General features: G+C 33.0%; 1 pseudogene; it reads right to left on the bottom strand.

Annotated features, from left to right (window-relative positions):
- Positions 1–458: 458 nt before the first annotated feature.
- On the bottom strand, positions 459–1,393 carry LOC119533423 (annotated as a pseudogene).
- Positions 1,394–7,665: the final 6,272 nt, after the last annotated feature.

Raw genomic sequence — 7,665 nt, 5'->3', positions numbered from 1 at the left:
CAATGAGTTCATTTTTCTTTTTATAAGAAAAATTTTCCAAACAATTTATCAGGAAAATATCAAGACCGATAATTGATAGAACACTCCAATAGTTTTCTGTGGCAAGAGTACTTTGGTCTAAGGATCTTATTCCTTTTAGAGGTTATCTATGGACTATTAAAAGTATACAGCACTTAAATAATGTGCACTTTCTGTATTTAATGTCCTAGATAGCCTGGAAAAGAGCAATCAACCATGAAATCAAATAAATCATTACTCACTTTGGGTAAAGTTTTCCAGGATATTTGACTTCCTAAATTAGAACAATTACCATACTAATCCAATAAGCTAATTTGTCCATTAAACACTTTAAGAATTTGTGAGGTAAACTCCCACTTGAAAATAACTATTATTTAAGAATTTTTCTCCCTTGGAGAGGCTGGGATATGTACAATGTAACTTGGGTTCACTTTAGTTATTTAGGAGATCTTATTCAAACTCAGGAGTTGACTACTCAGTCTCCTCACTGCCATCTTCATATCCTTGTTCCTCAACGTGTAAATGGCAGGATTCAGGATGGGTATAATCATAAAGTCCAAAATGGCAAGAAACTTATCCACTGGCACTGCAGGAAATGGCCACACATAGACAAAGATACATGGTCCAAAGAACAAAACCACCACAGTGATGTGAGCTGACAAAGTAGAGAAAGCCTTGGACAAGCCAGCTGAGGAGCATTTCCATACACTGAGCAAGATGAAGACATAGGAGATAATCAATAAGAAGAAGGTGCCCATGGAAATGAACCCACTGTTGGCAGCAACTGTGAACTCCAATGTGTAGTTGTCTGTGCAGGCAAGTTTGATAAACCAAGGAAGATCACAGTGCTGTCTGTCTCATTAGGGCCACAAAATGGCAAATGGACAACAAAAGCTAACTGTGCCACAGAATGAATGAGACCAATAGCCCAAGCACCAGATAGAAGCAAAGTGTACATCCGTGGGATCATGATGGTCAGGTAGTGGAGGGGCTTACAGATGGCCACATAACGGTCCAAGGCCATGGCTACGAGCAGCAGCATCTCAGACCCACCCAGGACATGAAGGAAAACTATCTGCATTATGCACCCTTAGAATGATATAGTCTTGTGCCCAGAATACAAGTCAGAAATCAACTTCGGAACTGCTAAAGCAGAAAAACACAAGTCAATAAATGAGAGGTTGGCTAACAGGAAGTACATGGGAGTATGTAAATGAGGATCAGTGATCACTGTAAGCACAACCATGAGGTTTCCCAGAACAATTGTTACATAAAACATTGTAGAGAAGGCAAGGAATAAATGCTGCATTGGTCTATAGGAAGAAATTCCCAAGAACACAAATTCAGGCACCTCAGAGTAATTTGCTTCATACATTGGATTTGTGTTATCTGCAGAAGGAAGAAAGAAAAATAATTTTAAAGGAATGCACCTCAGATGTGAAATGCAAAATATTTGCAGAACAGAATCAGTAGTATGATTTTGGTATATACATATTTAAAAACATCATAACAAATAATGGCCACACTTGAAAACTATTAATCTGTTAAAATGGGATTATAAGTAATTTAAACTTCCTAAAATCCTTGTATTTCCATTTTAATGCATTTTATAAATTATTTTTTATTAATAAATATATGGATTTTCATTAAAAAGGATACATTCAAGATGAACAGTATATTACATTATGAAATACCAAACAAGCCTGAAGAAAATGAAATGAAGACATATTAACAAGAGAATAGCTCTTTTCTAAACAAAAGTGAAAACTATCAGAATAGAAAAATCCCTAGCAAGGGGTCTACCTCTGGTACAACGTTTATATTTCTACTACTATCCTTTTTCTGAATTTATATATAAATTGATTGATATATTCCTTGGTTGATTAGGATGGAGCTGATAAAAAAGAGGAAAAAGCAGGGAGGTAGCAGAAATAGAAATAGTAGAAGAGACAAATAAGCAAACAATTTAAAGTCTAAAAGCAAGTAGAAAAGGCAGACAGATCCTATGTAAATTACCAGATTAGTTACAACCCTCTTTAAGCTCCCTCAATGACAGCTACATCTTGCCAACAAAAGTTCACACCCTTTGCTATAGGTAATTTGACCCCAGTCTATTTCCCTAGACTCATTTCTTGCCTATATCCAACCCCTGCCCTAACCCTACAACTATTATCAACTACTTAGGTAAATAAATATTTGTGTTTTTTTGGTTGTTTAGTTGGTTGGTTGTTTTTAAAGCCTGAATCAAATTGTGCATTCTTTATGTTCTGCTGAATGTCTCTGTTTTTCTAAGTTACAAATCATGTATCACTTCCTCAAAGATACCTTCCTCTTTTTTCCAGTCTTTTTTTTTGACCTTGTTCTAAGAAGCTCTCAAGCCATTTCCTGCAAACAAGTGTTATAGAACTTATGAAACTACTATGCAATTTTCATTTGACTATACTGTAAATTATGCAATTACAAGCTCCATAAGGACAAAAACAGTATTTTATTCACAAATTCTGGCAAATGTTAACTGTTCAACAAATAGAAGGATGGATGACATGATGGTTAATTGATGATAATACTTTCTTGGTATTTAATGTTTTTTTTTAAATGTTTTGACATTCTATGGAATGGCAAATTAGATTTTAATTAAAAAAAAATTAAGCACTTGACAAAGTGAATGAATCCCTTACAAACCTGCCTGTCACTTAGCCCACAGCCAAAAAAGTAGATTCAGAAATTTAAGGGAGTTTCATCCAAAGGACAATATGAATTCAGATTTTACTTTTGAGGAACATGTGTATCTTTTTGTAAATTTCTTTTGGATAGCAGACAATGACTAATAGCATTTCCCACTGAATAGCATGCAGCAGTATGTTAGAAAAGAGAGAGATTAACAATTGTGCAGGCCTCTTGAAACCTACTCTGCTAAGGCAGCTGCTATCAGGATCTGCTGGATAATTTTATGCGTCTTGGAAGTGTAAGGGGGTAAAGGGAATGGAGTTGGACTTTGGAGCTTTGTTACTGGTATTCCATAAGGAATCACCTCATCTCAGAGAGTTCTATTCCATTCTTTACCAGATACTTGTTTAAATAATATTCACATTTTCCCCAAAGTTCTTTCTCAAGGAGTACAATTCATTTACTTTCAGATTTCTCCACAACAAATATAATTCTTATTCTTATTTTACTGTCTCATACAAATACCATTCTGTACCACTGGAAAATGAGGCTGTTAAGGCAATGAAATAATTAATTCATCTAAAAAAACATATTTATATCAAGTGAGAATTGTGTCTATAACATATTTTCCCCCCTGAGCAGTATTTGCTAGACCTGAAGTGTCTTTTAATATATTATCCCTCTTCACTCCTTCACCCATTCCTACATCTGCTCATCCACTTAGCATGAAAACTGGTATACCTCTAGGGTCAGTCTTACATTGTCCTGTATTTTGAAGGGCAATGTAATAATATCTAGCTTGTTGTAGAAACTGAAGGATCCTGTTGTAACTCCTTGAACAAATATCTAATGAATAACCCACAGAAACCATATAAATCAAATGTGGGAAGTAGAAGGAAAGAAACAGTTTAGACCTAATGAGTTTTCAAAAACCTTTGAGACCCAGTCCAATGAAGTTCGCTTCATAATTGTCCATGTGCTTCTAATTCCTCCTGGAAATGCTATGTCCAGACACAAATTGTCCCCTTCCATTGGAAATATAAAACAATCCACGAGGTCTGAATCAGAAGTTCTAAATTCCCCTTGCTGAAAATTGACACCAGGAGGTAGTCAATAAACATTTGCTTTATTGGGCAGGACAGATAAAAGCCTTACACTACTGGCATTTCTGCAAACCACCAACTTTAGTTTTACCGTATCCACTTACATGACCTAAAAAGAAAAGGAGAAAAGGATATCAGAAAGAAATAATTCAGTGATGCCTTGATTGTGTAAAAAATGTTTCCATTCTGATACTCTGTTGACTTGGTCGTAACTGGAGGAAATAACTTATGCTCCAGTACTAGCATCAGTTCTCAGTGACCTAATTGTCATCAGCATATTTTTCTTGGGAATACTCTGTTGGAATCCCCATGGTCTGAAGGAGAAAGGAATATTGGAAGTTTGCTTCAGAGTAAAATTTAGGCAAAGTAAAACAGAAAATATTTACAATAAAGCAAGTCAGAGAAATCTCTTCAAGGAGAATCATATATCTAGATGGTGTAAAATCTATTTTTAAGTTCCATGTTTATAGAACTAAATCAGTGAAGGCAAAGTAGCTATGAACAGATACATTAAATAAGCACAGTTTAAAATTCAGTTGTGAACCACTCATGAAAATGCTTAAGTAAGAAACTCTACACAGTCATTCCCATTTTGATGAAGTTTAGTCTAAAATGAAATAAGTAACTTGCCCCGTGTTACCTTGCTGATTGTTGAGCCAAGATGCAAACCAAATCTGTCTGATTTCGTAGACCATTTAATTAACCCTTATGATTAATTACCACTTTCTTTTATATCATTATTATAGCATATTAATAAGGGTTCCCAGTTCTATGTAGCTTTCAATTTTCACAATCATTGTGTAAAATATAACATGCCATATTTATATAAAGACCTTAGGTAAAAAAGCAATATATTTTTTTAGTTAATGGGTTATAAATGAGATACTATAGCATGTGACTCACTTAAGCTGAGTGATAGGGACTGGAATTCACATAACCTTCAGATTCAGCCCTGATGTCAGACAAACTAAATGCCAGAATGCTGCTCACAAAAGAATGTAAGCAAATACAAATTCCAATATCACACACCTTAATAATGGGCATTCAAATTTATAATAAGAATTCCATCCAAACATTGTTTTAGATTAACTATAATTGCATTCTTGATTGTTGTTAATGAGAATGCTATTAGTCATTTCTAAATATTAAGACATCTGCTTCATAAATACTAATCTAGGAGCTTAAGAGTAGTTGCAAAATTTTGTGAGACAATTGTTTAAAACGTAGTAGGCACAAATAGTACAAAATTAAGTGGAATTTTAAAAATCATGCTCATTCACAAGAATGACTGATCACTTTAACAACCGAAAATAGTCATAAAAAAGTTTGAATTCTGTTTAAATGTTAAATAAATAAATAGTAAATTAAAATGATGAATGAAAGAAAATGATCTACATATTTCAACTCAAAAGAAATATTCACTTAACAACTGCACTATTAAAGAATGAGCTTTCTGCCACTAGAAATTAAAGCAAAAATGATAATCATTTCTCAGAATTGCCATATGATAATATTATATAATTTCTAAGTTCTTCTTATATGGAAGAGTTTATAACTAATGGATACATTTTCCTTTGAAGCCTAATTTGGAATATGCATTACATGTTGGAAAGGGAGCTGAAAACTAAAAGAATTTACATATTACTAATTACTGTTCAGCTACAAATACATTTCAATACTCTCTGATTTTAATATTACTTTGTCAAACTCCTTTCTCTTTTCCCTGCTTCCCAAAACTATCCACTATTAAATATTATCATATGCATCTATTGAAAATGTCCTGTGCATATATAGTATATTCCTTATTTCAACAGAAAGCATAACTCAATATATAGTGAGGAATTTACTTTAAGAATTTTTTAAGAGGGTAAGCGTTTTGAAGTTGGAAAACCAGAGAAGCAAGACATTAACTCCAAGTTTCATTGTCTTGGAATTTGTAGTTTGAATAGGCCTTAGAATCAGAGTTGGGACCTGTGGTATGGGTATAAACAATTTTTAAATGTAAAGGCCACTCAGAAATATTTAAAACCTAAGCACATTCCATTCTAATTAACTATGTAGCAATAAACATAGAAGGAATAAATGAAAGATTGCAAACATACAGATGTAACTTTGAAAGACAGGAACTTGATTTATCAACAAAATTAGAAATGAAGAAATAAAATTAAATAAATAAATGAAATTAGAAATAAAATTCAGAAATGAAGTTGTACCATATCTTCTTCCAGTGTCTTCAGATATCTGTCTATCCCCTAAATCAACAAACCACTGTCCTACTCACAATTATTGTGCTCTTGCACCTCAGGAATGCTTGACTTGAAGAAATGCTAGTCACACACACCCACAAAACTGGTTTTGTTAATGCTGCTTTTTCCTATGGTAAATGGTCTGCTTAGGATTTTTTTAAATAACTTCTAGAGGCAATTTTGATAACAAATATTTCCTTGAATTTGATCAATATGTTTTGTGTTTAAATTAATTTTGTGTAGTTGAACTTCATTTGTTGTGATTTAATAATATTCTATTATGTGAATATACCAAAATTTATTAATTTTTATTTATACTTAGATATGTCAATTCCATCCTTGTAAATTTATCCTCTTAGACATATGTAGAAGTTTACTTTCAGTGTATACATATGAGTGAAATTGCTGCATCACAAACCTATGAATGGTAAACTTTACAAAATAAGGCCAAGTGTTATCTGAAATGATTATGTTAGCATACGCTTCCATATTAGAATGAGGTTTTTGCTGAATATGTAATCCTAGGTGGCATATTTTTCTCAGTACTTTAAGCTATTATGCTACTGTCTTCTGGTTTTCACATTATTTGTTGATTATTCAGGCATCAGTCATGCTGTTCCTTTGAAGATAATGTTTCTTTTCTCTGGCTGCATTGTTTGTATTCTCTTTATTGTTCAGCAAAATGGGTATGATGTATCTATGACCAGGCTTTCTCTGTGTTCATCCCTTTTGCTGTTTACTGCATTTTGTGAACTACTGGGTTGATGTCTTTCCACAATTTTGGAAAATCCTCAAACACCATTCTTCATATAGTGCTTCAAATCTCTTTCTTTGTAGTGCTCTGATTCTCTTTTGGGGGTTCATTTATATGTGTTCCAGAATTTCATATTGTCCCACCTGTCTCACACTCATTCCATTCTATTTATTATTATTACTATTCTTATTACTTCTGAAATATTGTTTTATATCTGTGCTTCACTTTTGATAATTTTTATGCAAATAGTTTGAGATACAGTCACACATGATATAATCTACCCAAAAAAATACACTCAATGGCTCACAGTATATCACATAGTTCTGTATTCATCACCAAATTAATTTTAGAATATTTTCATTGCTCCAAAAAAAGAAATGAAAATAAAAAACCCAAAACATCCCATATCCCTTAATCACCCCCTATTATTTTTTAACAATTTTATTTGCACACCATACAGTCCATCCTAAAAGTACATTCAATGGTTGTTGGTATAATAACATAGTTAGGCATTCACCACTACAGTTTATATGAGAACATTCCCATTTCCTCCAAAGAAAAAAATCCCATACCCCTATATCCCTCTATTATTGAAATTTAACTTTGGTATTGTGCCTTTGTTACCATTAATGCTACAATATGACAATGTTACTGTTAACTATAGACCTTAGTTTTCATTAATTGTATTATTTCCCATATACCACCCTATTATTAATGCCTTGTAAAAGTAATGTATGTTTGTTCTAGTTGATGTAAGAACTTTCTTATATTTATACAATTAACCACCTTCAATGTCCACTCTAGGTTTTGCTAAGTTATACAGCCGAAGATTTTATCCTCTAACTTTCCTATTGGTGACATATATGACTCTAGCCTT

The sequence above is a fragment of the Choloepus didactylus genome, chromosome 4 (genome assembly GCF_015220235.1).
Source record: "Choloepus didactylus isolate mChoDid1 chromosome 4, mChoDid1.pri, whole genome shotgun sequence".
Taxonomy (NCBI): Eukaryota; Metazoa; Chordata; class Mammalia; order Pilosa; family Megalonychidae; genus Choloepus; species Choloepus didactylus.
Note: the sequence above shows the minus strand (reverse complement) of the source record. Positions and strands in the feature narration are given on the sequence as shown.